Source organism: Oryctolagus cuniculus, chromosome 6 (genome assembly GCF_964237555.1).
Source record: "Oryctolagus cuniculus chromosome 6, mOryCun1.1, whole genome shotgun sequence".
In the NCBI taxonomy this organism is placed as follows: Eukaryota; Metazoa; Chordata; class Mammalia; order Lagomorpha; family Leporidae; genus Oryctolagus; species Oryctolagus cuniculus.
In genome coordinates this window covers 36,244,813-36,270,848 of record NC_091437.1, presented here as the reverse complement: position 1 = coordinate 36,270,848, position 26,036 = coordinate 36,244,813, and the positions used below count along the sequence as shown (strand labels likewise).

General features: G+C 47.4%; 1 protein-coding gene across 4 annotated transcripts in view; it reads right to left on the bottom strand.

Annotated features, from left to right (window-relative positions):
- Positions 1-5,515: 5,515 nt before the first annotated feature.
- The window catches only part of ADRB2 (adrenoceptor beta 2), a 40,061-nt gene continuing 19,540 nt past the window's right edge, over positions 5,516-26,036 (bottom strand). For 2 of the 4 annotated variants that reach the window (XR_011389806.1, XR_011389807.1), the window contains 3 exons: positions 17,347-17,526; positions 7,753-7,895; positions 5,516-6,923 (listed from right to left, as the gene is read on the bottom strand). The gene's annotated coding sequence lies outside the window, so the exon portion shown is untranslated. The remainder of the gene's footprint in view (positions 6,924-7,752; positions 7,896-17,346; positions 17,527-26,036) is intronic. The other 2 variants (XR_011389805.1, XM_070076281.1) reach the window with 2 other exon arrangements.

The window sequence follows — 26,036 nt, the reverse complement described above, 5'->3', positions numbered from 1 at the left end:
AAAGTAACCGTGGATTCACAGCCCCATATCCCCGAGAACTGGAAGAAACCACTTTTTCACGTTACGTTAACTGAGTGCCTTGCTGAAGGAGGACCCTGCCCTTCCCACATGCATCCCCACCTCCATTGGCTGGGACAAGGGCTGTGCTCATCTCTCCTTGCTGGGCATGCCCTGACTGGCCCAATTTTGCAAAACAGACCCTGAATACCTCGTTATCCCTTAGCATGCTGCTCTGAGGCTGCTGGTGGCTCTGATTAACACTGAGGCTTGTCTGTAGGATTCTCTACGTGTCCGCTCTGGGTTCCAGAATGCAGAGGTCTGGCTCCAGATTCTGGCTCTGGGGACATGGGGGTAAGAGTTCAGGGTGGAGTGGGGTGGTGCTGTGAAGGTTTCTAGAAATAGAGCTATGCTGATATTTCCTTTCCTCTGAGTACAAGGGATTAAAAAGGTCCACTCACACAGGAACAAATTTAAGAAAAGCAAACAGATGAAAGAGATACACTGAAGCCTGCTCTCCCACTCTGCCTCCCTAGCTTGGATGGGTGGGCGGGCGTGCACAGTCTTGGTGTGGTTTAGCTGAAGTTCTTGGTGAAGTGGTTTAACGAGTCAGGTCGGCTAAGCCGCTCCCCTGCGTCTCTAGCTGGCCTTGCCACCCGTCTTGTCTTTCTGCATGGCGGGTGGATAACCACGGGCTTGCCCTTGCTGCAGACAGAAGCTAGGCCTGGTTCCTCTGCCCAGCTGGATGCCTCTGTGAACCATTTCCTTCGTGCGGTCAGTGCCGGACTCCGCATTCTGAAACACACGGGATCTCAGAATCGCAGGCTGGAGGCCAGCAGGTCATCCTCTGCAAGCCCATCTTCTCACACATGGGGGAGGCGGAGACTGATGTCTCGGGAGGAGCAAGTGGCAGCTCCACCTTCTGAAAGGGTGCCTCGGACCCCTGCCTTAAGCTGCACCACTGTCTTACATCGCATTCCCAGATGGGAGCCCCTGGGCCACACCAGCCTCACTGAGACATTTTGTTTAGCCCAGGTGTTTGTTGGAGGCCATACTACTGCTTTGTAATTTACATTGGGCCAAGATTTTAGAAGGGTAATTTCATTCTTCCAAAGTATAGATTCCCAGTTTCTCTTGAAGAATTGCAGTGTACGGCAACCCTGGTTGGCCACTCCCCACTCCCGTGGGCCAGTCACTTACTGAAGGTGAAGATCCATTGTTTCTATTAGGTGGAGAAATAGCTTAACTCACTTCTCTTCCCAGCTGGTTCTGGGGGTATTTATATTTGCAATTTCTGTCTTAAATAAAAATAATAAATTACTGTTAGTAGCTGTTGTATATTGAGTGTTCTGCCATTGGCAAAACAGAGGTTTACATCAGTCAAGAGAGTTTCTCAAAGTCATATATGTAAGAAGAGGCAGAGCCAGGATTAGAAGCAAGATTTACCCACTCAGAAAGACCTAGTGGATTCCAAGGCCGAGTGGACTCCTTCCGTGGCAGTGACTCTCGGCATTTCTTGGCATCTCCTGATCCACTTGTGGAGTTTCAGTCCTTGTTTACAAAGTCTGTGGGGCTTTGTGGCTCTCGTATACCCGCAAGCACATCTGGGGCCCGACAAGCATAGCCTTTCGTTACTACTCCTGTCATGCCCCAGCCCCTCTGCTCTTCCTCCTAGCCTCTCTGTTCCTGCTGCAACAGCATCATCTCTCTTTGAATCAACCCTGCAGGCACTTCAGTTTCACCTCTGATTTACCCCCTCCTAGCTTAGTATTCTAAATAAATATCCCATGATGCACTAAGCTCTTTACACTTTTTCTATGTTTCTGCTTTTGGGTCTTTGTCTTCTGGATCCCTCCCATGTCAGATCCACTCTGCCGGGCATTGCTGAGTTAGTTTTCCAAAGCTTTGGTCAGGTCACATCACCTACCTCTGTAAAAGTCCATTTCTGACTCTCCTCCAGGGAGGCAGGGCCTGTGCCTTGGCATGGTCTTCTAGACCCTCTGTGATGTTGGGAAGCTTTCCCAAGCTTGACCTCCTGTGATTTCTCTTTGAATTTCCAGTCCTCCAGGTTAAGTCTTCCTCTGGGAAATTTCCTTGGGAAATTTCACTGTATCTTTTCAGGTCTAGTTCAAATGCCATCTTCTGGAAGGTATCCCTAGACAAAATCCTCCCTTCTCATACCACCCTCATTTCTCTTCCCCCCCTCATTTCTCTTCCCCACCCAGAGAGGCAAACTCTCCTGATCTGGCATCCATTATGTTCCAGGCACTGTGGCCATGGAACAGTCATGCACTTTTCCAACTTTTAACAGATAAAGGGGGCTTCCAAAAGTTTATGGAAAAGGGAATTAAAAGATAAGCTGATTTTGGTGTAAAAATTGAAATTCCTGAATCATTTTTCCATAAAACATACTTTCCATGAACATTTTGAAGTTGCCTTGTACTGTGTGGCAAGCATGGTCTTTTTCTTGTAAATATTTACTTATTTTATTTGAAAGCACATGCAGAGAGAGAGAGAGAGAGAGAGAGAATGAGAAAGATATCCCATTCACTAATTTACTCCCCAAATGAGCATGACATCTGGGGCCAGGTCAGGCTGAAGCCAGGAACCCAGACTCATTTAGGTCTCCCATGTGGGTGGTAGGGACTCAAGTACTGAAGCCATTACCTTCTGCCTCCCAGGGTGCACATCAGCTGGAAGCCAGCATCAGGAGCAGAGCTGGGATCTGAACCCAGGTGCTCCAAGCAGCAGACATTCCAAGCAGCATTGAACCACTGCACTGAATGTCTGCTCAGGACAGACACTGTCTTATACAAGATATACAACATACTTGGGCCAGTTCTATGGCACAGTAGATTAAAGCCCTGGCCTGAAGTGCTGGCATCCCTTATGGGCGCTGGTTTTAGTCCCAGCTGTTCCTCTTCCAATCCAGCTCTCTACTATGGCCTGGGAAAGCAGTGGAGGATGGCCCAAGTCCTTGGGCCCCTGCACCCGCATGGGAGACCTGGAAGAAGCTCCTGGCTCCTGGCTTCGGATCGTGCAGCTGCGGCCATTGTGGCCATCTGGGGAGTAAACCCGAGGATGGAAGACCACTCTTTGTCTTTCTCTCTCTCTGCCTCTCTACCTCTCTGTAACTCTGTCATTCAAATAAATAAAATAAATCTTAAAAAAGATATAAAACACTCATGAACTATGAAGTAGTGGTAAATACAGTTAAAGACATATAAAACAGCTAAGTTTGATTGCCAGAGGGTGACAACAAACCTGTAGGAATGAACAGGGCCCCTCAGGACCCCTGACGTTAAAGAAGGCGCTCCAGAATGTGCGGGCCTAGCTGGCCCAATCCAGGAGCCAAAGGTGAGCAACAGCCTCCGGCAATTCCGCTGCTCCTCCCGCATCCTGACCCCTCCTTTCAAGCTGACACTACCCTGCTGTCCTCCTTATTTACCTCGCCCCAAGGGAAATGCAGCCAGGAGAAAGCTCTCTTCCAGGTCCTGCAGATCCAGGGACTTCCTAGGATGCATCCTAGTGGCTGTGTCCTAGAGCCAAGGACTGTCGTCGTCAGAAAAGGAAGGGCAGATACAACAGAACCCATCAAGATAGAGCCTGCTGAGGAGGGAAAGGGAGTGGGGCTCCTCTACGGTGCTCCCCACCCCCAGGCCTGTTAGCAGGATTGCAGACTTCAACTGAAAGGCCCACAGGTGAATTGATATTGTAGAAATCATGGGCCAACTACCTACCTCCTGGTGCCCCCCCCCAGTCCCTCCCCGCAGAATGGCCTGGGCACTTCCCTCAATGATGATGGTGATGAAGAAGAGGACAAGGAACGTAGAGGCTCTGTGCCAAGCACTTTGTGAGGTTTTTCTCGTGCAATACCCACAGTCCCTGAAGTGGACACTATCATTCTTCCTAGTTTGGAGGACTCTCAGACTTAGGAGAGTTGAGCAATTTGCACAGGGCACACCTAGCACATGGTGGGGGGGGGGGGCTGTGAAAACTGAAACCCAGCCAGATGCTAGACTCCAGAGCCCCTGTGTTTAATCGCAGAGTAGTACAGCCTCCCACGCTGGTAACATCATACCCAGCTCTAAGGTTTCAAATGTTACCCCCGAAGCTTTCCTTGCTAATCTTTTTCATCCCAGCGTATGGCACACATAGCGCACCGCAGCAGTGGTTATCATTCCTTCATTCAGCGTGTGCTGCACATCCCCTAGCTGGTCTTTGTGAACCTCCCGAGACTTGGCTCTGGATGAACAATTCTACCCTTCCTCTAGGGAAATCCCTTGACCAGTTACTGCCGGACAAGATGAAGGCTTCTTCTACCTGATATGCCTGGTGTCTTCATACAAGAGTACGTCAAAATGTTCATAAAAAGCGGAATTAAAAATAAGTTTATTTTGGTGCAAACACTTTAAAAATCGATGCACTTCCAGAAGTTTTTGAGTATCTCTTATATTTGTGTCTGCTTGCAGCAGTAGCCTCCAATTGCTTCCGGGGTCAGGCAAAGTCCTAAGTCTTTTCCTAGAGCCAGACCAGCAAAGCCACCAACAATTCAGGTCAGCCATATGGAAATTCAGCAAGCTGCAAAACAAGCAGTTGGAGAAACAGCAGGGAGTTCTGCTAGGCAAGGCAGAGCTGCAGGGAGATGCGGAATTCAAGTCGGACTCCTCTCCCTGCATCAACCTCGCAGAGCCTGACCTCTGAGTCCTCCGAAAGGACCAGAATGCGTCTGCTTAAGCTGTGCTGGCTCTGGTGCGGGGGGCTTTTGCCAAAGATTTGTGAGGTCACTTTGAGTAAAACCCTGCCTGGGACATAGAAAGAGCAAAAGTGAGTCCAATTCCTAGGCTCAGTCTTGGGGAAACCTTATCTGTCCCCGATCTAGAAGTACTGAACAGTGTATTCTTAGCCATTTAGGAGACCCACAAAGAAGTTTACTGGGAAGAGCCACAGGAAGGCTGTTTAGAAACTGAAGTCCTCTGGCTGGTTCCTTCTCAAGAAAGCTTTTACAGGTTCTTAGAGTTCCCAGCATGGTTCTCAGCTTTTTAATGGAAGAGACAGACCTTGGAGGATCTTTCTTTCTTTCTTTTGACAGGCAGAGATAGAGAGAGGGAGGGAGACGGAAAGAAGGGTCTTCCTTCCATTGGTTCATCCCCCAAATGGCCGCTATGGCCGGCGCGCTGTGTCGATCTGAAGCCAGGAGCCAGGTGCTTCCTCCTGGTCTCCCATGGGGTGCAGGGCCCAAGCACTTGGGCCATGCTCCACTGCCTTCCTGGGACATAGCAGAGAGCTGGACTGGAAGTGGAGCAACCGGGACAGAATCCGGCACCCCAGCTGGGACTAGAACCCGGGGTGCCGGCGCCGCAAGGCGGAGGATTAGCCTAGTGAGCCACAGCAGTGGCTGGAGACTCTTTCTTAAGATTTGTTTATTTATTTGAAAGGCAGAGCCACACACACACACACACACACACACACAGGGTGGGGGAAGAAATGAGGAGGAGGAGAGAGAGAAAGAGAGATCTTTCTATTGGGTCACTCTCTTTTTAAGATTTATTTCATTTATTTAAAAGAGTTACAGAGAGAGGTAGAGAAAGAGAGAGAGAGAGAGGTCTTCCATCTGCTGATTTATTTCCCAAATGGCTGCAAGGGCCAGAACTGAGCCAATCTGAAGCCAGGAGCCAGGAGCTTCCTCTGGGTCTCCCACATAGGTGCAGACTTGGGTCATCCTTCACTGACTTTGCAGATGTATTAGCAGGGAGCTGGATCAAAAGTGGAGCAGCCGGGACTTGAACCAGAGCCCATATGGGATGCTGGGGCCTTAACCCACTGCACCATAGCACCAGCCCTACTGGTTCACTTTGAACAAATTTTCACAACATCTAGAGCTGGACCAGGCTGAAGCCAGGAGCCAGGGACTTCATTCAAGTCTCCCCACATGGGTGGTAGGGACTCTAGTATTTGGACCATCTTCTAGTGACTTACCAGGTGCATTGACAAGAAGTTGGATTAGAAGCAGAGCAGCCAGGACTGCAGCTGGCACTCTGAAATGTGACGCTGACATCACAAAGAGCAGCTTAACCTGCTGCACCACAAAGTGGCCCCAAAAATCAGAGGAATTCATGCAGTCTCTCAAAAAGGTACACATACGTACAAGATAGTATACAACTTTAGAGAATTCAAGGGCCTCTTGAAGTGCCTCCATGAACTACAAGTTTGGAATTCCCAATGTGACGTATGCAAGCAAGATGATGTTAGATAGTACATGAACAACTACTGCGTGTAGTTTTACTTCCTGAGTATTTATTTTGGTAGGTACTGGCATCATCAATAACACATCAGACCTGTGATTTTGTAAATGTTACTGCTTGGGATAAGGCTAACCTACAAAGTTATAATCAGGATTGAAGTCATTTTTAAGAGGAGCCCTGAGTTGAGGATTAGTGGGGGCAGGGGACCTGCAGGACAGGCTGCACACGCAGGGCTGGGGTTTCAGATACATCACTGTACTTTGTGAAGTCTTTGAGCTGATTCAACAGTCGCATTGCACAGTGAGGAAACCAAGGTCCAGAGTTTTAAATGTCCCACTAGGACTTCCCGATAGTCAGAGTCAGAGCGGAAGAAAGTCCCCAGGGTACCAGATTCCTAGGCCAGGGCATTTCTCTCCAACCTGTGCTGTTTTAACCTCAGAGTTCGTTTGGGTTCATTCTGGTGGCGGAGGGAAGCAGCAGCAGCTCTGCACAGCAGTGGGATTGCGTTGTTTCACAAGGGCTTTTAGGAGCCTTCTCCTCAGGCTCTGGTCGCTGCTTAGGCTTCTAAACAGAAAAAAGTTTTGCAGATGCTTGTCATTCCTCCCACATTGTTAGAGATTTGCCTGTGTATAGTCTCAGGAAATGATCTGATGTTCTCCCCTGGGAGTTTATTCTGTTTAGCTGGAATCATAAGAGAGAGAATCAAGTTGCTGTGTTATGAGGCTTCCCTTCATTTCATTTGGGTTGACTTTGTGCAGGCTGGGCTGGTTGCCAAGTTGAAAACCAGTGGTGCATAAATATAAAGATTTTCTATAAATCCCCTGGATGGGTCAGTCCACCTGGGCAGAGCTGGGTTTGATTCTGAATACATTCTTTGCAGAGGGACAGATGTACGGGACTACGTCCAGAGGAGGGTGACTAGAGGCGGAGGGCGGGGTGGGGGGACTGCAGCCTGTTTCTGGAGCAACAGTGAAAGAAACTCCTGTTGGCTGGCCTGTGAACAGAAGACTCAAGGGACCATTCCATGGTCATTGTTGCTGTTCTTTGAAGGGCTTTTGTGGGGCAAGACCACCAGGACGGCACGGGGGAGACCCACTGTGTTACACATCCAAGAGCCCCGGGTAATGGATGCCACCTACCACCTCAAGGGTCAAGAAGAAAGTGGGCGGGGGGGGGGGGCACCAGGAAAAGTGAGCTGGGGAAGGCGGGAGCTCCAGGGAATTGTGATTCAGGGATGTAGCCTAGAAATCCAATTCGTGTGTGTATGTGTGAAATCTCGATTTTTAAATAATGGCAATGAATTTCAAAAACATTGGAAGACATTATGTGGCCAAACAAAACACATCTGTGGGTTAGTTCTGGCCTGAGGATTTCTTTTGCATCTGTGGGCCGTGATTTATTTTGCTGTTCCCAGCAGATGATCCAGTGGCTGAGCCCAAGCCTGGATTCCCCTCTCCCCGTGTGGCAGCTCCTGTCGTGCGGCCCCGTGCTCGGGACTCGGGGTACTCACAGACTTAGGAGGCATTTTCACCACCCTTTAGGGACAAGAAGTATGAGACGGAGCAGGAACTCTGGGGTTCCAAGCACTGGGGGACTTCTGGAGGTAGAAGTAAGGTCGGGCGATTCCAGCAAACGCGGAGATGTGGATGGTACCTGGAAATTCGGCCCAGACAGAGGCAGGAAATCTGAGTTCTCACACTGTCTTTGACATTCGCTGCTTGTGTGCCCTGGAACAAGTAACTTCTCTGGGTCTTTTTCTTCTGCATGGAAGAAGGGATGGGCCTGGACGGAGTTCTGTGAATTCATGGCTGTCACTCCTCCTACAGGACTTCCAAGTCCCCATTCCCAGTGCACCTTTCTGCAGCACATTTGCACCAACACTGAGCACTCACTCTGCAGATACATCTGGGTCCGTGGCCCCCTCGTTTCCACCCTGAGGCTCTCTCTGCCTTGAAGTCCTTTCTGTACTCTCTATCCATACAACCTCTACTCATCCACCCCCTGGCCAGCCTCTCCTGACCCCAGGCCAGGTCTGTGCTAAGCCTATCCAACCTTCCAACAGAGCAGTCACTATATTTGCACTACTGACTTGCTGTGTGATCAACAGATTCGTGTTCCAGGGGGTTCAATTATACTCATGGTCTCTTCCAACCTGAGTATTTAATGATTCTGGTGTAACTAACCAGAAGCAGATAGATCACTGATTCTCAAGCTTTATTTCTGCCCCGTGCACCTGAGAGAGTACAGTACACTCCCAGAGAGTGCAGTTCACTCTATTGGGCTGAGACACACATAGAGGGGGTGTGTGTTGGGGTGGCTATTTCTGGACAAGATTTGGGTTGAACACAGCAGCTCGCCCTGCCTAATGTGAGTGACCCTCATCCAATTAGAAGGTCTGCATCGAGAAAAAGAAGACTGACCCTCCTTTGAATACAGGGGCTCCTCTGCTAGTCGACCTTTGAACTAGAACATCATTTTTTTCCTACCTTCAGACTTGAATTGAAACATTAAGTCTTCCTGGGTATGGAGCTTGCCAGTCTTTGGGTTGGAGCTATAGTGTGGGCTCACCTAGGTCTCCAGCTTGCTGACTGCTGCCCTTGGGACTTGCCAGCCTCCGTAGTCACAGACACCAGTTCCTTATAATAAGTGTTTGTCACCTCCCTGCCCAGAAGCCTTACTAAATGACACCGGAATGCTGGCAGCTGCCCTGCAGGGTTCTGGAAAGGAAAGGTGAGCTACGTCCCTTAGTTACTATTGAGTACCAAGCAAGCCTACAATACCTGGGAATCATAAAATAGTTTACAATCTCAGATCAGTACATCCTTAGGATACCTGGGTGGATTCCAGCTGGAATTTGGGATATTTTCTCCAGCCCCATCGCCCACCAACCCCCACCCCAGCGAAGGACTCAGGGAGACATGAGACTAAAGGCTAAACCAACTCAGAGTCATTTTGCTCCCAGAGGACTTGTTGCAGTGTCTGGCAGCGTTTTTGGTTGTCACTTTGGGGGATGGGAGATGCTACTGGCTTCTCCTAAGGTAGAAGTCAGAGAGGTTGCTCAACGTCTTAGAGTGCACAAAGCAGGATCTACAGCAAAGAATTGTCTGCTATCAAACACCAGTAGTAGGTTGAGTGGTAGCCAATAACATACATGCCATCTTGTCTATGGAATATATTCCGTGCAAGCAACTGACCAGCAGCACAAAGACAAAGCCATGGCACAGGCTCTCAGTCATGAGCCCAAACTGACTCACCCACAGGAGGCTGTGGAAATGGGAAAGCAAACGTTTGATCTATGTACAGCTTTTTAGGAAAGTAATGCATCAGGAAACCTGGGCGTCCCTGGTGTCCTATGTAGCGTGATTGTGAATCAAGACATACGTTGGTGCCCACACCTTCTTCCTGCCTAAACTTTCCAGTACTGAGCAATTCCAGTGTTCTGGAAACTCTTCAGGAAAACAAGAGACCGGGAAGTTGCAGACAGCAGGGGAAGTGGCACTAGGCTGGGCATTAGGCCACTCTCCAGGCAACCCAAACAGACTCACCTTCCCTTTGTTGGCTTTGATGCCGTCATCAGTGAAATGAGAAGGTTGGGTGGGATGACCTTGTACGTGTTCTTTCTGTTCAGAGAGTACTGAATCTTAGGAGGGCAAGGTGGGAATTCCCTCCCAGAGGTCTACTACTCTCCCAGCCTCTGTGCAAGGCAGGATATCACAGAACTTAGGAAGAGCAGCCTGGGAGTTAGAGAATCTGCTAAACATCAGTTGGAAGTCCCAGCTCCTGCTTTCACTCTCTGTCTTTCTTGGAAAGTTGCTTAAGTAGGAACAGTAATGCTACTTACCTCAATAGACCTTTGCGAGGTTAAATAAGGCATTGTATAAATAGTCTCTGACACAGACTAAACCCTTAATACCTGGAAACTTCTATCATCATCATCATAATTGGTGGTAGTAGTGGGAACCACAGTGATGAATTTAAAAAAAAGATTCGGAAATGGTCTTCACAATAGAAGTTTCGCAATCCACCAGGAATGTCAGGCGAGAGACACTGCAAAGGCTGAAGTGGTGAGCAGAAGCAAGTCCACTGCAAGGCAAAGCAGGGTTTGCATATACAAAGGAGAAGTTAATTCAGCTGGAGGGACAGAGAAGGCTTTGCTTGATAGAAAAGCTGGGATATGTGTGTATTTTGGGGGGCATTTCCTGATGTGTCGGGAAAATCCCTCACTTGTAATGTTTTCTGGATTCTAAGTGCCCCCTTTTACTTTCATAAGCCCCAGTGGAATGGCACATGCAAGTTTGCTGTGTGGTGGTCCACGTCCAGCCTCAGTGTCTGTGGAACTGATGGATTCCACAAATAGTTAATGTTCTGCAAGATCCTCCTACAAAAAGAAGCCAGCACACAAAATCCTCCACGTGCATCCTGAATCCAAGAAGAGGTCCTTGGGAGCAGGACAGATCGCACAAAAGGAGGGCCACAAACAGAATGAGAAAGAGCAGGAAAATGTGTGATGCCTCTTCTGAACAGGAGCTCCAGCAAGGATCTTAAGGAGTGGCGCAGTCGGTTAATCCTCCACCTGCAGTGCCGGCATCTCATATGGGTGCAGGTTCTAGTCCCGGCTGCTCCTCTTCTGATCCAGCTCTCTGCTGTGGCCTGGGAAAGCAGTAGAAGATGGCCCAAGTCCTTGGGCCCCTGCACCTACATGGGAGACCTGGAAGAAGCTCCTGGCTCCTGGCTTCAGATTGGTGCAGTACTGGCCATTGCAGCCATTTGGGAACGGAAACAATGGATGGAAGACCTTTTTCTCTGTCTCTCCCTCTCACTGTCTGTAACTCTACCTGTCAAATAAATAAATAAAAAATCTTAAAAAAAAGAGTAAATGCCCTCTGATTTACCTTCTGTGTGTTCTACATGCCCCACCATCTCTGGGGCTGGCAGAGTAAAGCTACCTGTGCAGGTGGAGAGAAGAATGAGGACAAAAAGGCCCAGAAAATGAAACAAATCTTCTACAGCAGGAATTGAACCACAGATTCGATGTTGAAGCCTGGCCCTCTAATTGAATGCAAGAGACTGCTAAGGGGTAGGACAAACAGTCCTGCCCGCTGTTGACATGAGCAGACCTGGCTTATGGTTCTGGCTTTGCAGTGTGCCTTTTGTGGTATCCCCTACTAGACAGGTTGTAATGGGATTAAACAGGAAGCCACAGGTCAAGGGGCTATTGTAAATGACTAAGTGTTCCTATAAAACAGAACTGCTATTACTGTTATTCCCATAGATGAGGAAATAGAGGTGCAGAGGGGAAGGTCTTCGGCCATGTGCCAGGGCAGTGAGCTGATGGCAGGCTGGGTGGCAGGTTGCTTCCCAGGATGGGGTGCGAGCAGGCCAGGGCACCTGAGCAGCCCAAGCCCTCCCCTTCAGCCAACTTCAGCCAGGGAAGCCTGGGTTGGGGCTGACAAGCTCAGCCAAAGGCATATCCGGTGTGAATTTCAGCAGCCCCTCCTGTTGGAACGCCAAAGCACACAGGTTTGCTGTGGGCAGCCCTGGGGGGCCAAGAGGAAGAGCTCAAGAGAACGTGCGGGAAGCTGAGCCAGCCAGGAGACATGGAACACATTAGCTAGTGTGAAGGGAAGAGGATGCAGAGACACAGTCCACAGCTTGAAATGTTTCCGCCATCTGCAGCAGGAAGGTGAAAGCAACCCGCTGTAGAGCAAACCCAGTTCCAAAGTCCAGGCTGCTTAGGCAAAACACCTCTGAACTTCCTCCCTGTCGAAACCTTTGCACGGATGTTGGTTGTGACGAAGTCATTCCAGTGCAAACAGGCAGAATCTCCACAGCTGCGTTTCCAGTTTGGTTTGCAGAGAGGAGATCATAGCTTAGTGACAAGGCTTTTGATGCAGAGCGGCTTCCATGCCAACTGCCTGTGGTTTGTTGAGCAAAGCCATTGACTTCTTGAGCCAGTGATTCCCTAGTGAGGCATCTAGATGGGCAGAGTTATGAGGTCCCTTCGAGATTGAAAAATGCAAGGGATGTGGGAGAAGAAGCACAAACATTTCTCAAGTACTACTTGCCAAGTATTGTCTTACATATTTCACATATATCTTATCCTGATCCTCGATGGCTTCCATTTAAGGGATTTCCAAGGGGACTTCAAAAAATTCATCAAAAACAGAATTAAAAAATAACTTTATTGTGGTGCAAAAGTTTTTGAAGTCCATACACATGCAAGGTCTTCAAAAAGTTCATGGAAAATGCATATATTTTAAGAAATTATGCATGAATTTCAAAGGGTTTTTTGAACCAAAATAAACCTCTCTCTTAATTCTGTTTTCCCACAAACATTTTAAAGTATCCTTATATTATTATTTTTAGTTTAGATAAAGAATCTGAGATCCAGAGAGTTTTGAGACTTGTCCAAGGTCACACAGCCAATCATCACAAGGTTGGCATTCAAAGTCATGTGTGTGGCTTGTCAAAGACCATGGCAGAATGGAGAGGTTGATGTGCTTGTCCCATGAAAATGTTTTTGTTGTAGAACATGCACTCCTTGTTTCCCTCGTGGGCCTCCCCATGCCCAGCTCTGGACATTTCAGGGGAAAAAGATTCCCAGTGTCAAAGATGGGACACAAAGCGTGTATACTGCAGCTGTCTCAGAACAGCCAATGCTATACACCTCTTCCAAATTTCACATTTAGTGATATGACATTAGTTCCTTGGGTTTGGCCAAGGCTCAAGTGTTTACATCATGGAATAGGCAAACATTCATCCATCTCTGTGAGCCAGCTCAATGGCACACCCTGGATGTTATCTTGTCTCCATCATGAGCTGAGTGAATAAGCATTTAGAAACTTCTAGCAATATGACACTGCTGGGATACCACCACCACCCCTCCCCCACCCCCCGGCCAGGTATTTTGTCTCATTAGGTCGTCAGCTGGAGTTCTGACAGACAGACACTCAGGCTCCCACCAATTTCACAGGATCAAGTTCCTCAGGTGCCCACTGCAGCTGGGGAACTTCTGGTCTAAACAACAAGGTGGAGGTAGGAATTTCTCCCTTGACCTTCCTCCTAAGGATTATAAACAGAACCATAAACAAAGGAAATTGGATCTTGAAAAGGTGGGTGTGTGTAAATATACTTCTGAAGCTCTGTTCCTCTTCTGATGAAATGGGGATCCCTCTCCCTAGGTCTGGGGGTTGCAGAGCAGGTGATTCTGTAGTAACAGTTTTATAAGCAGTGAAACTGTACAATGTGTGGCATTGTGATGACAAAAATAGGAGGATGAGTTTTCCTTTGGCTCTGATTCTCTTGGAGCACTGGGGAACACCTTCCTCTCACCTTCTGCTCCCACAACCTATTTTTGAACTTGGCATATTTTGGCGTAGGGATTAAATGACCAGTGGAGCCAACAAACCTATGCAACTGCCCTGACTGCAGCATTTCCCGGCACCTCTGTTGCTTGCAGCAGCTGATCTGCCTGCCCAGTGCCAACCGCTGGCCCCGGGCCCAGTCTGAAAAGGTACTGCGGTCCCTATCTGCTTTCTTAAAATCTGGCACTTGGCTTCTGGTGTGCTGGCTGCTCCACCTCAAGAGTCTGCTTGCCTTCGGTTTGAAAATTCCCTTCGCCCTGTGTGTTTGCTTATGGCTGACCCAGTTTAGCCAGTGATTTTTCTTATGGGTATAGGGGAAAGTCCTCAGGTCTATGGGGCAGAGGCCAAAGGGCTTAGGGGTACTTGAGATGATCTTGTTGGCCGCCGCCTCCTCCCTAGGTCTGCGTTTCCTCATTGGAGTTTCCCATTGGGGAGCTACTGGCATTTTGTGTGGGATAATTGCCCTGGACATTGCAGGAAGTTTAGCATCCCTCGGCCACAGCTCCTGCATGCCAACAGGGCCGTGTTGTCACTGTGGCAATTCCAGCCATACCTGTGCATTTCCAAATGGCCTTGTAGGAGTAAGTTCTGCTCCAAGACTGTGTTCTAAAGACCTCAGTTTCCCAGCCTAGTAAGTGGGCCAGCGTGGTTTTGCAGAATGAGATGGGCTGTAAGAGCAGCCCCGAGAGTGCCCTTGGGCTGCAAGGAGGGACTATGTCTTTGTCCTGCTAATCACCAAAGTCCTGCTTAGATTTATTTAACTAAAATAACTTATTTGGCAAGAACCTCCTGTGGCTAAAAAAAGGTGTGAAAACCACTGGACTGGAGCAGAGGTTGCTAAATGACAGCCCAAGGGCCCAGTGCATTCTGCAGACATGTTTTGCTTGGCTGCAATTTTAAGTTACTTGGAGATAGCATTGAAAAACCGAGACTTTAGGCTTCTCAGAAAAAAATAAAAAGAAAAAACGAGAATGGGGAGATGGGGAGATCTGGCAACACTGAGCCCAGATTTCCACAAGACGGGGGCACCACCGGTAGAGGCTGCCTGCTTAGGTGGAACCCACCCTGTCCCTCTTTTTTTTTTACACCCTTGGCCCTGTGCAAGGACTGCACGAGTCACAGTTCTTGACACAGAATACCTGGGGGAATTTTTAGAATTCCAGTGCTGGGCCCTACCTGGACTAATTTATTTCCTGTCTCTGGGGTGGACCTGGGTATTAGCACTTTAAAACCCTCTCCAGGTGAGTTGACAGTGCAGATGGGCATGAGATCCAGTAGGAAATCTCTAGTTTGGAAACCTGTCCCCAAAGACGAGGTTCCTGGAGAAATTCTGACTCCCTCCCTTCATGCCCCTCAGACTTCACCCTCCTTCCACACTCACCCTCATCCATCCTCTTTCCTAGTTAGTGAGTTCTTGCCCAGTAGTGCATCCACCAGGCTCCCACTGGGTTCAGCAATTTCTTTCTTTCTTTCTTTCCTTTCTTTCCTTTCTTCCTTCGTTCCTTCGTTCTTAGATTTATTTATTTATTTGAAGGGCAGAGTTACAGAGAGAGAGCAAGCAGGAAGAGAGAGAGAGAGAAAACTTCGATATTCTGGTTCACTCCCCAGATGGCCACAACGGCTAGAGCTGGGTCAATCTGAAGCCAGGAGCCAGGAGCTTCTTCCAGGTCTCTCATAGAGGTGGCAGGGGCCAAGCACTTGGTCCATCTTCCAGGGAGCTGGATCAGAAGTGGAGCAGATGGGACTTGAACTGGCATTCATATGGGATGCTGGCTTTGCAGATTATGGCTTTACCCACTACACCACAGCGCTGGTACCTGGGTACAGCATTTTTCTAATTGGACTAATTGGATCTGATCAGTGTCCTATTTTTACCAAGGTCCCAGAGGGTTCAGATCTTCTTCTTCTTCTTTTTTTTTTAAGATTTATTTATTTATTTGAAAGTCAGAGTTACACAGAGAGAGGAGAGGCAGAGAGAGAGAGAGAGAGAGAGAGATCTTCCATCTGCTGGTTCACTCCCCAGATGGCCGCAATGGCCAGAACTGTGCCGATCCAAAGCCAGGAGCCAGGAGCTTCTTCCCGATCTCCCATGTGGGTACCGGGGCCCAAGGACTTGGGCCATCTTCTACTGCTTTCCCGGGCCATAGCAGAGAGCTGGACAGGAAGTGGAGCAGCTGGGTCTCGAACCAGCACCCATATGGGATACTGGCACTTCAGGCCAGGGCATTAACCCACTGTGCCACAGCGCCGACCCCGAGATCTTCTTCTGTGCCCCAGCCTCACTCACCTAAAAACTCTGCAAACCCCGTAATAAGCCTCTGCATTGAAGCCAAGTGCAGATGCTGGCCTAACCCACCACCTGGAGTGACATTTCCAGGACCCTGGTTAATTGGGTTGGTTAATTCTTTGTTGTGGGGCTGTCACACACATGGAAGGATGTTTAGCATCATCCCTGTCCACAAAGTCCCTAAGAGACAGAATCATACCCATTGAATGCCACTGCTATAAAGGAATGCAAGCCTTCACATGGCTTTAAGGCACAGATCAGGTGCGCTAGTGTTCCAGCTCTTAGGTCACCAACATGCCTTGTATCCTTCCCACCTCTCCATTTCCCTTTACAGCCATCCCTCGCTCTCTGAGAGGAATTGGTTCTAGGATCCCCTGCAGATACCAAACTCCACGCATGCTCAAGCTCCTTATATAGAATGGGCTGCCACTCGCATGTGATCTACCTAATCCTCTTGTTTACTTTAAATTGTCTTTAGATTACTTACAGCACATAGTACAAGGTAAATGTTATATATGTAGTTGTTGTGTTGCTTAGTGAACAACAATGAGAAGAAAAAGTGTAAGTGTATGTGTTCTGTATAGATGCAATTTTTTCTCCAAGATTTTTGATCCAAGGCTAGTTGAACTTGTGGATACAGAGGGTGACTCTACAGTAGGTGGGTGTCTAATTCCAGCCACCTCTAGCGTTCATTACCACACCAGTAATGGCACATGCATTCTCCCAGGTGCACAAACATCTAGAAGTCTTCTTTGATTCTCCTGGTTCTCTCAGTTTATATATCCAAGTGGTCGGCACATCTTACAGGCTTAACCTCCTAAACTCTCAAACCTTCCACAGCTGTCCATCTCTGTGGTTACCAATTACACACACACTTTGGGGGGGGGGCGGTCTGGACTATTGAAATAGCCTCATTCTCTTTCTTACAGTCCAATCTCCTTGATACAGTCTAAGGGATCTTTAAAAAAAAATGAGTTCACATCACTCACCTGTGAAAGATCTTTGAAGGCGTTCCATTCTTGGGATAAAACCCAAACTCCTTATGAGGAACCACGGGACTGATCTGGTCCCAGCCGCCTCCTCCGACCACTTTTCATACTACTTTCCCTTTCTTTCATTCTAGTCAGGGTGACTGCCTTTCCGCTTCGTAACTATACCAAACACTTTCCTGCCTTAGGGCCCTGGCATAGCCCGTTCCCTATGCCTGTCCCTTCTTTCACACTTTGGTTTCTTCTCAAAATTCAGATCTTGTGGTAAGTGTCACTTCTGCAGATGTCACATTAATTAGTCAATATTAATTTAGTCCATTTTAATTGACTAAAACCAGTGACTCCATCATATTATCTATGACCTTCCAAGCAATTATTTCAAATGTTATTATGTTATTTATTAGTTTTATTGCTGTCATGCATTTTGCCCCAGTAGAATATGGGAAGCTAGGTACCTCACCTGCCGTATTCCTTTCTGTACCCCAGAACCTCATCCAGTGCTTGGCACATGGCAGGAGCACAGTGAATCTCTCTTGAAGGAATCGGTGCATTGATAGCAGTGAGCTTCAGGTCCAAGAGTCTCCATGCACTTGTGCCAGATGCTGGCGGCGGCGGCTCTCCCAGCCCTGACATTTCTGGATGCCCTGGCAAAATGTTAGCCCCAATGAAATGTCAATTCTCAGGGGACCACTGGGAGTTCCATGAGTCACTCAGGGGACTATTACTATCTTAGTGCCTCTGTGACCATAATAGGCCTTCTATGATGGACTGATAGAGATTTCTTAAATGTCAGGGCTTGGAGGGAACTTCCATGTAAGCAAAGCCCAGTCTCTACCCTTGACAAGTGGGGAATATGCCAGTTAATGTTGTTGATCACTTATTAACTGCCAACAAAATACATTAAAAGTAAAAAAGATGGGACCACTTTTGACCAGAGGGGCAAATGGTCTCATGCCATTGGTGGAAACACTGCCGTTCCCTGGCCTGGGGAAATCCTCCTGGCGCTGAGTGAGACCGTGATTTTCACTGTAAGCCCCGAGGTTGGCAGAAAAACTGATCTCAAAGAGTTTGTGAAACTTTCTTACATCTGCTATCAAAAGGGAATTGAGTTCTTCAAGGAAGGATTATACTCTCTCAACTTAAAATAGATAGGGCTTGATGCTAAGCTTTCATTGTCCATCAGCGCAGAATAGAGGAAAAAATTCATGAACTTGTCAAAGATTAAAAGACAGAAAGGAAAGAAAGGTGTTGTAAAGGAAGAAGGAAAAGGGAAAACAAGGTGCTGTGTGAGACTGGTTGGAGATGCTGAGGTCCAGCAGAGAGACTGAGGTCAAGGAAGGAGTGAGGTTCTCTAGCACTCTCCGTCTCTCTCTGCCAAGACTCTGGCCCATGACGCTGTGCAGATCCCTTAGGAAGTCGAAATGAGTGGAACAACTGATCGTGAAGTAATACCTAGAATTCTGTCTATTTGCACTTTTCATTCAAAGCCATGGACACATCCCCCAGTAGAACCAAGGACATGCTCCGACATCTTGCTAGCCCACTTATTCAGAATCAGAAAAAGCTGCTGGACCAGAATGACAGAATGAGATAACAAGCAGTAAAATGAACAGACGCTTCCTTATACAGGAGTAATTAACTAGCACGATGAAGTTTCTGATGACACCCCTCCCCCCGTAGAGTTTTTCCCCAGAGCCTGCAATTCAAAACACATTGGATTAAAACCAAGCATAAAAGCCCCGGCTTTTGTATGTGTGCTTTTTAAAGCTTACAAAATGCTTTCTCCCTCATACTTTATTTCATGTAAATGTCACAACAAACCTGGGAGGTATCACTCTTCTCAAGTTACCAACAAGGAAATGAAAACTCCTGGAGACTGAGGGATTTGCCCAAGGTCACTTATGGCACCTGTCAGCTGCCATTTGTTCTCCACTCCCTTCCTCTGGCTTTCCCAGGCTCTGCTCAGCATCCAGAGGCCTCCACACTCCAGATTCCTTCACCCCGGGGCTTCAAGGAAGGTTGGCTACTGGGAGTCAATGACAGGAAACTGAAGGAGGAGAAGGAGAAGCCTGAGTTTCTCCTCCTGTCTGTCTCCGGTGGGTTCTCCCACGGTACTTCTCCCACAGTAACTTCATGTGCTTGGTATCTCTGGCTCCTGCCAAATGCCCTGGCTCCCGGATCTGGTAACACCACCTTCTCCTGTGTCCCCCCAGGCTCAGGAGCAGTCGCATCTTCCTGCTATTGCTCATCTCTGTGATGCTTCACCATCCCCTGTTTGGCTTCTCAGCTTTTCCATCACCTGTGCATCCAATTTCTCATACAGTAGTTCCTACTGATCTGCAGGGCACACATTCCAAGATCCCCAGTGGAAGTCTGAAGCTACAGATAGTACCAAACCCTATATACAGGAAGTATGGCTACTAAGCTACTACTTAGGGAAAGAGGGGGTAGTGTGTATAGTGTGGATATGCTGGACAAAGGGGAGCATTATGTTCCATGCGGACAGACCAGGACTACTTGAGGTTTCATCATGCTGCCCAGAATGGCATGCCTTTTAAACATATGAATTATTTCTCTCTGGAATTCTCCATGTAACATTCTTGGACTGCAGTGAACTGAAAGTAAATGAAACTGTGAACAGCAAAACTCTGGATAAGAGGCAGGGTGGAGGTGCTGGTGGCGACTACAGCATTTAGTCTCGTGTGCTGTTAGACCTGGAGTGGTTTCCAGTTTCCTGGTTGGACTCCTATGGAACCAGCTGGCTGGGGAGTCACCGCTATGAGGAGCCACAGGTAGGGCAGAGGCAGACCAGGGGTGCAGAGCAGAGGTGGTGTGCGCACACATGTCTGTCAGTGCCTTTCACTATGTAGAAGTAAGAACATTTTCATCTGGAACTGGGCTTACATATCTTTGGCTCTAGAGGCCCTAACACAGTATCTGGCAAGTAGGAGGCACCAGTACATGTTTCCTGACCTAATCTATTTGTTTGGTAAAACAAATTCAGCCACAGCAGCTCTTTAGTTTATCTCTAGTCTATAAAAGGCACCAGCAAGCCATTCTGCCATACGTTACAGAGCCACACAGGGAAACGGCATCATGAGTGATTTCTATAGGACCATTCTGGCTTTGAACTGCAGTAGTATTTTAGATGGGATGATATTACCTAGGTGAAAGTTGGGTAAAAGTACAACTGCCTAAAAAAAAAAGAGAGTGGGTAAAAACTCCATGAAAGAGATAAGAAAGCACGGACAAAAGCATTCTTTTGAATGATCTCAGTTGTTATCCGCTTTTGCAGGAAGAGTTTAACTGAGCTGGCCAGTGGGCTGGGCTTGGGAGACCTGGTTGCTGGCCTCCGCTCTGCCGGTAAGTCGCTGTGTGGCCGTGGGGAGTCACTTCTCTTTGGCCCTCAGTTTCCTTTCTGGCAAAATAAGAAGGTAGCATGAAAAGATTGCTTGCTAAAAGACCCAGTCAGTTGTTAGCATCTAAAGAATCAAGCCCAATTTTATTATCAAATCCAGTAAAACTGCACCTGCTCTGGCCCCAGCCTACCTTTCCAGCCTCACCTCCCTTGCCAGCCTTCTGCTGAGCCAGCCGCTCACACACCCCGACCTGTGCAGTCCTGGTTGCTCTGCTTCTGTCCTCTGCTCTCTTTATCCTATTTTGTGGCTCCACTTATTCTTCTTCTCTCTGCAGTGGTCTCAGATTCCACCTTCTATTGGAGTAAAAATAATAAGACTCCTTGTCATTGAAGGGCAGTATGAGGTACAGGATAAAAAAGTGGACTTTGGATCCAGCATAATGGGCTCAAGGCCTGGGCCTGCCATCCAATAGTTGCATGATATGGGCTGAGTTACTACTGGCTACTGCCTGCTTTCTTCCTCTGCAAAGGAGAATAATAACAGTACCTGTATTAAATTTCTTATGTAGAAAGACCTAGAATGATTCCCACTTTTCTGGCTGCATAGAATTAACTTGCTTGGAAATAACTATTATGGGAGACTTAAATCAGGCAGAAATGGACAGAGACAGCAAACCACTGGTATGTGTGTGCACACGTGTGTCTGTGTGTGCATATGTGTTTGTGTGTACAATTTCCTGTTAAGCAGTGAAAATCTTTCTTCTAGGACCTAAACTTGTGTATTCTTGGCTCTTTGGAGTTGAGTACAGTGATTGACACAGCAGACACCTGTAAATGCTGACACTGAAGATGGGCAAGGATTAATTGAGATAATATATTCACAGGATGTGGCATGTAGAATTGTTCAACAGTGCAGCTATTATGATTCTTAACCATTCTCTGTTCTATAAGGCTTTGTGTTGTCCTGTGGACATGATTATTGCACTGTCATGTTGTATTTTTGTCAGGCTGTCCCTTTCATTTTTTAAATTTTTTTAAAGAATTATTTATTTATTTGAAAGGCAGAGTTACAGAGACCAGAGGCAGAGAGAGAGAAAGAGATAGTTTGCCATCTGCTGGTTCACCCCCAAGATGGTTGCAATGGCCAGAGCTGCCCCCATCTGAAGCCAGGAGCCAGGAGCTAGATCATAAGTGGAGCAGCCGGGACTTGAACCAGAGCCCATATGAGCTGCCAGCATTGTAGGCGGTAGCTTTATCGGCTATGCCACAGCGCTGGTTCCCATCCCTTTCATTAAAATGTGGGCTATATTCCTAAAGTTGTATTTATGAAATGCATGAAGCTTGTATTCCTTATATAAAAGGTTTCTGAGAAAAAATAAAATGTGGGCTAGTGAAGGAGAGGGGACTCTAGGGCCGTGTTGTCTTTCCCCAGATTCATGGGTTGGAGCTGTATTGCCCAGGACCTCAGTGTGTGACTGTTTTTGGAGATAGGGCCTTTTAAATGGTGACTAAGTGAAAACAAAGCTGTTGGGGGTGCACCCTAGCCCTATCTGCCTGGTGTCCATTTAAGAAGAGGAGATTAGGAGACAGAGAGAGATACAGGGGTGTGCACACACAGAGGAGAGACTGTGCTAAGAGGCCGTAAGAGAGACCTCATCTGCGGACCAAGGAGCAAGGCCTTGGTGGAAACCAGCAATGCCGGCCCTCGGGCTTCTGACCTCCAGAACTGTGGGAAAACAAATTTCAGCGTGTAAGCCACAAGCCTGTGGTATTTTGTTATGGCAGCCTAAGACACTAATAGACTATCTTTTTATTCACTCATTCAATAAAGTTTCCAGCGCATCCAACACATGCCAGGCTCTGATTTGTGCAGTAAGGCACAGAGTGCTGAGAAAAACAAAGAAAAAGAACCTCCGCTCCGAGGAAGCTTGCAGTCTCTCAGGAGAGATGGACAGCAAGGAGATGACGCCCAAGAAGTCGGCGTGGGGACAGCCAAGAAGGAGGGGTTCGCGCAGTCTGAGGGCTCGGACAGCAGAATGGGGTGGAAAAGCAAGGCGGTGCAGGTCTGTACGGCTGGATCCCATCGAAGCCACAGTGCTGTGCTCACAGCCAACGCTCTGTGAATGCCAGTTGGCTTTTAAGGATGGCCGCAGCCCTCTCAGCTCTCTATGGGGACTGACGGGGCTTCTTAGCCTTCGCTGCAAGGGCAGTGGAACAACTGAAGGGTAGGAGGAAGAGGAAGTGGCTTCTCGCCTCAGCTCCGCCACAAGCTGGTGGTGACTGGGACAACGCCCTTCCCCTGTCTGGACCTCCGTTTCCTTATCTTCAAAAACGAAGAGGTTGGGGCACTTCATCTGTAGGTTCCCTTTTAGCTCAGTGAAATCTTTTTTTGAGACCTCCTTATATGAAAGAAACATATATGAAATGGAGAAGGGAGGGAGGAGATGGAAAGACGTGGAAAGGAGAAAGCTGGCGGGCAGGAAAAGAGAAAGAGGAAGGAAGAGTGAGCCGATGAACTTGATTTGCAGGCAAGAGCCTTCCTGTGGCCTTAGACTTCCCTCGGAGCCCCCTTTGCAGAACTTGTGGCAAGTCTCGTGGTTTAGCAGCAACCTGGGAGTTCAGCTGCCTAGATCCTGGCTGCTGCAGGCAACACAGGTCAGTCGACATCTTTATGCCCCAGTTTATCATCTGCACACTGAGGATAACAGTACTGGTATCACGATGCTGTGCGGATTGAATGGAATGAGGGTTGTAAAAATTTTTGCATAGAAGCTGGGACATGGAGTTTTGCTAGTGTTATTGTCAGCATCGGTGAAGCAGAGGAAGGCTCTTCCAGGTATTCTCTGTGAATCTTGATGGACTGTGTTCTCATGATAGCCTAGTGCTGGATCTGGAATCTCAGCACCGAAATGGGGCACATGCATGCAGGAATGCCTGGGAGAGGAACTGGGGAGCAAGTGCATGCAATTCTAGGCCTTTTTGCTCTTGGTTCCTATCAGATTAGGGTCACTAGACTGTAAGTTATAGAAAACACTATTTTTTTTTCAGTGCCCAGAGTTAATTTAAAGGATGGAAAGATGGAGTTCATGGAGAGGCCACATTCCAGAGAGAAGCTGACAGGAGCCATTGTATTTGAAAATGTGGAGAAGGAGTAAGATGTGAGCACGTTGTTCCAAACGTGAGATGGCAGAATTCTGATCAAATTGTGGGAAGAGCGGTCAGTTCGGATAACGGCTTTGAGGGTGACCTGGAGAGAACTGGATTGCGAATGTGGATTAGGATCCATTTTGGAGGGTCTCAAGGCTGAGGAGTCAGAATTCCACCCTGCAGGCCGTGGGCAGCTACTGAGAGTTTCCGAATAGAAGAGTGGCTGGATTATTGTTTCACTTCAGATCACTGAAAGACAGTCACGCTGGTGACAAGCGTCGATTTCAAGATGCGTGGGGAGGTCAGAGATTATGGAAAGCATATGGAAGCAGCTCTGCTAACCACCCGACTGCTGATTTGGATGGGTCCACACATTGCAGATCATCCAGTGTACCACCTGTCCCTCCGCAAAGTGCACACGCCCTCCTTTCACACAGTGAAACAATGCACTACTCAACAATACTTACCCTTGCCACCTGTAATCCACTCATTCTTCTGTTGTATTATAGTTCACTTAATTTTAAAAAAAAATTTATTATTTGAAAATCATAGTTACAGAGAGAGGGAGATAGAGAGAGAGATAGAGAGATAATCTTCCAATTGCTGGCTCACTCCCCAGATGGTAGCAATGGCTTCATCTGGGTCTCCCACTGGGTGGCAGGGGCCCAAACACTGGGGCCATCCATCTTCTACTGCTTTTCCAAGGCCATTAACAGGGAGATGGATAGGAAGTGGAGCAGCCGAGACACAAACTAGCACCCATATAGGATGCCTGCTTTGCCGGTGGTGGCTTTACTGCTACGCCACAGCATCAGCCCTTTATAGTTCACTTAAAATAATATGATAGCTGGGGACCGGCGCTGTGGTGTAGTAGGTTAAAGCAGCCACCTGCCGTGCTGGCATTCCATATGGACACCAGTTTGAGTCCTGGCTGCTCTACTTCTGATCCATCTCTTAGCTATGGCTTGGGAAAGCAGTGGAAAATGGCCCAAGTCCTTGGACCCCTGCACCCATGTGGGAACCTGGAAGAAGCTCCTGGCTTCTGGCTATGGATCAGCGCAGCTCCAGCTGTTGTGGCCAGTTGGGGAGTGACCCAGTGGATGGAAGACCTCTTTCTCTCTTCCTCTCCTTCTCTCTCTGCATAACTCTGACTTTCAAATAAATAAATAAATCTTTAAAAATGTATAATATGATAGCTACAACTTGCTGAATCTGTTCTCTGGTACAGTAATGAATGTGTTATGACCATTCTAGAGAAAAAGACAATTTCCTGTGATAAAGGGAAAAATAATAAAATGACTAATCATGTTGTTTTTCTTTCATTTGGAGTAAATATTTGTTTTGTGTGTGTTTTAAAACATGGTCAATTATGAGAGTGTATGTGTGTATTCTAGGCACAATACATATTCACATATTAATGGTTTGCTAACAAACTTTTACCAAAGTGGATGCATCTGCAAAGGAGTTTGGAGAGAAGGATCAAGGGTATTCCAATTAAATGAGCCTGATCATTGGACAGTCAGCTATAATGTTTTCTTACTGGGTTTCTCAAAGACATTATTATCCAAAACTCTATCTTTTAACTTAGCCACTAGCCTGAAACTGATGGCATAGCTGGGTCTCAGTTCCTCTGTATGGGGTTTACTCCCGCCTGACTTGTACCAGCTCTGCCAAGACCAAAGGAGCAGGTCTTTATTTCAGCGGTTAAGCTGCCACTAGGGGTGTCTACATCTCATCCTGGAATGGGGTTTTGAGTCCTGACTGCTTCTAGTTCTAGCTGCTGCACAGCCTGTGAGGCAGCAAGTGATAGCTCAAGTTCTTGCATCTCTCCCGTACACATGGGAGATCTGGATGGAATGACCGGCTCCTGGCTTTGGCCTGGTCAGGTTCTGGCTATCTGGGGAGTGAACCAGTGGAGAGATCTTTATCTTTCTTTCTATCTTTCTGCCTTTCAAATTAATAATAATAATAAAAAGACTCTGGGCAAGACAGTTCCCTCTCTGTATCTGTTTCCTTCTTAAAATGAGGAATGTTGTCATTTTTAATATTCTTTTCAGTCTGCTAAGATTGAATGCCTATGGGTATTTGGAAACTCCAGTCTTCCATGCCTAAGTGTTAATTAATTTCAGCAGGAGATCATCCCTGGGGTAAGAGGCTCCATTAGATGTGACCAGGACCTGCCTCTATTTCTCTATTCACTCCATTCACTCATGAACACATTTGCTGGTTTATCTTTCAGTCAGGAAGTTTAAGAAGCAGCACCTTTTAAACGCAGACATTTGACTTAACAACTAGATCATCAACTAAGTCAATTGCCACTGAACAAGGCTACAGAAAACACAAAATCATGGCTGTGTCTGTTGACAGCCCCTGGAAAGAAAACAATATCTTTGACCCAACTGTTCACAGCCAGGAATAGTTATCACAGTATCTGAAAGTCAAGTTCTATTAGAATGATTTGGACAGAGGACAGATTAATTAGAAAAAAAAGTTAGGTTATCAGTGTTGCATAATAGGGAAATATTTAATTTTGATCCTTTTATATTAAATAGTCTGTAACACTTAAGTAACAGTTTAAAATACTGCTTTATAGAGGGGAGGGAGGGATAGGAAGAGATTGTTTTGCAGGTACTAAGTGATAATTATATA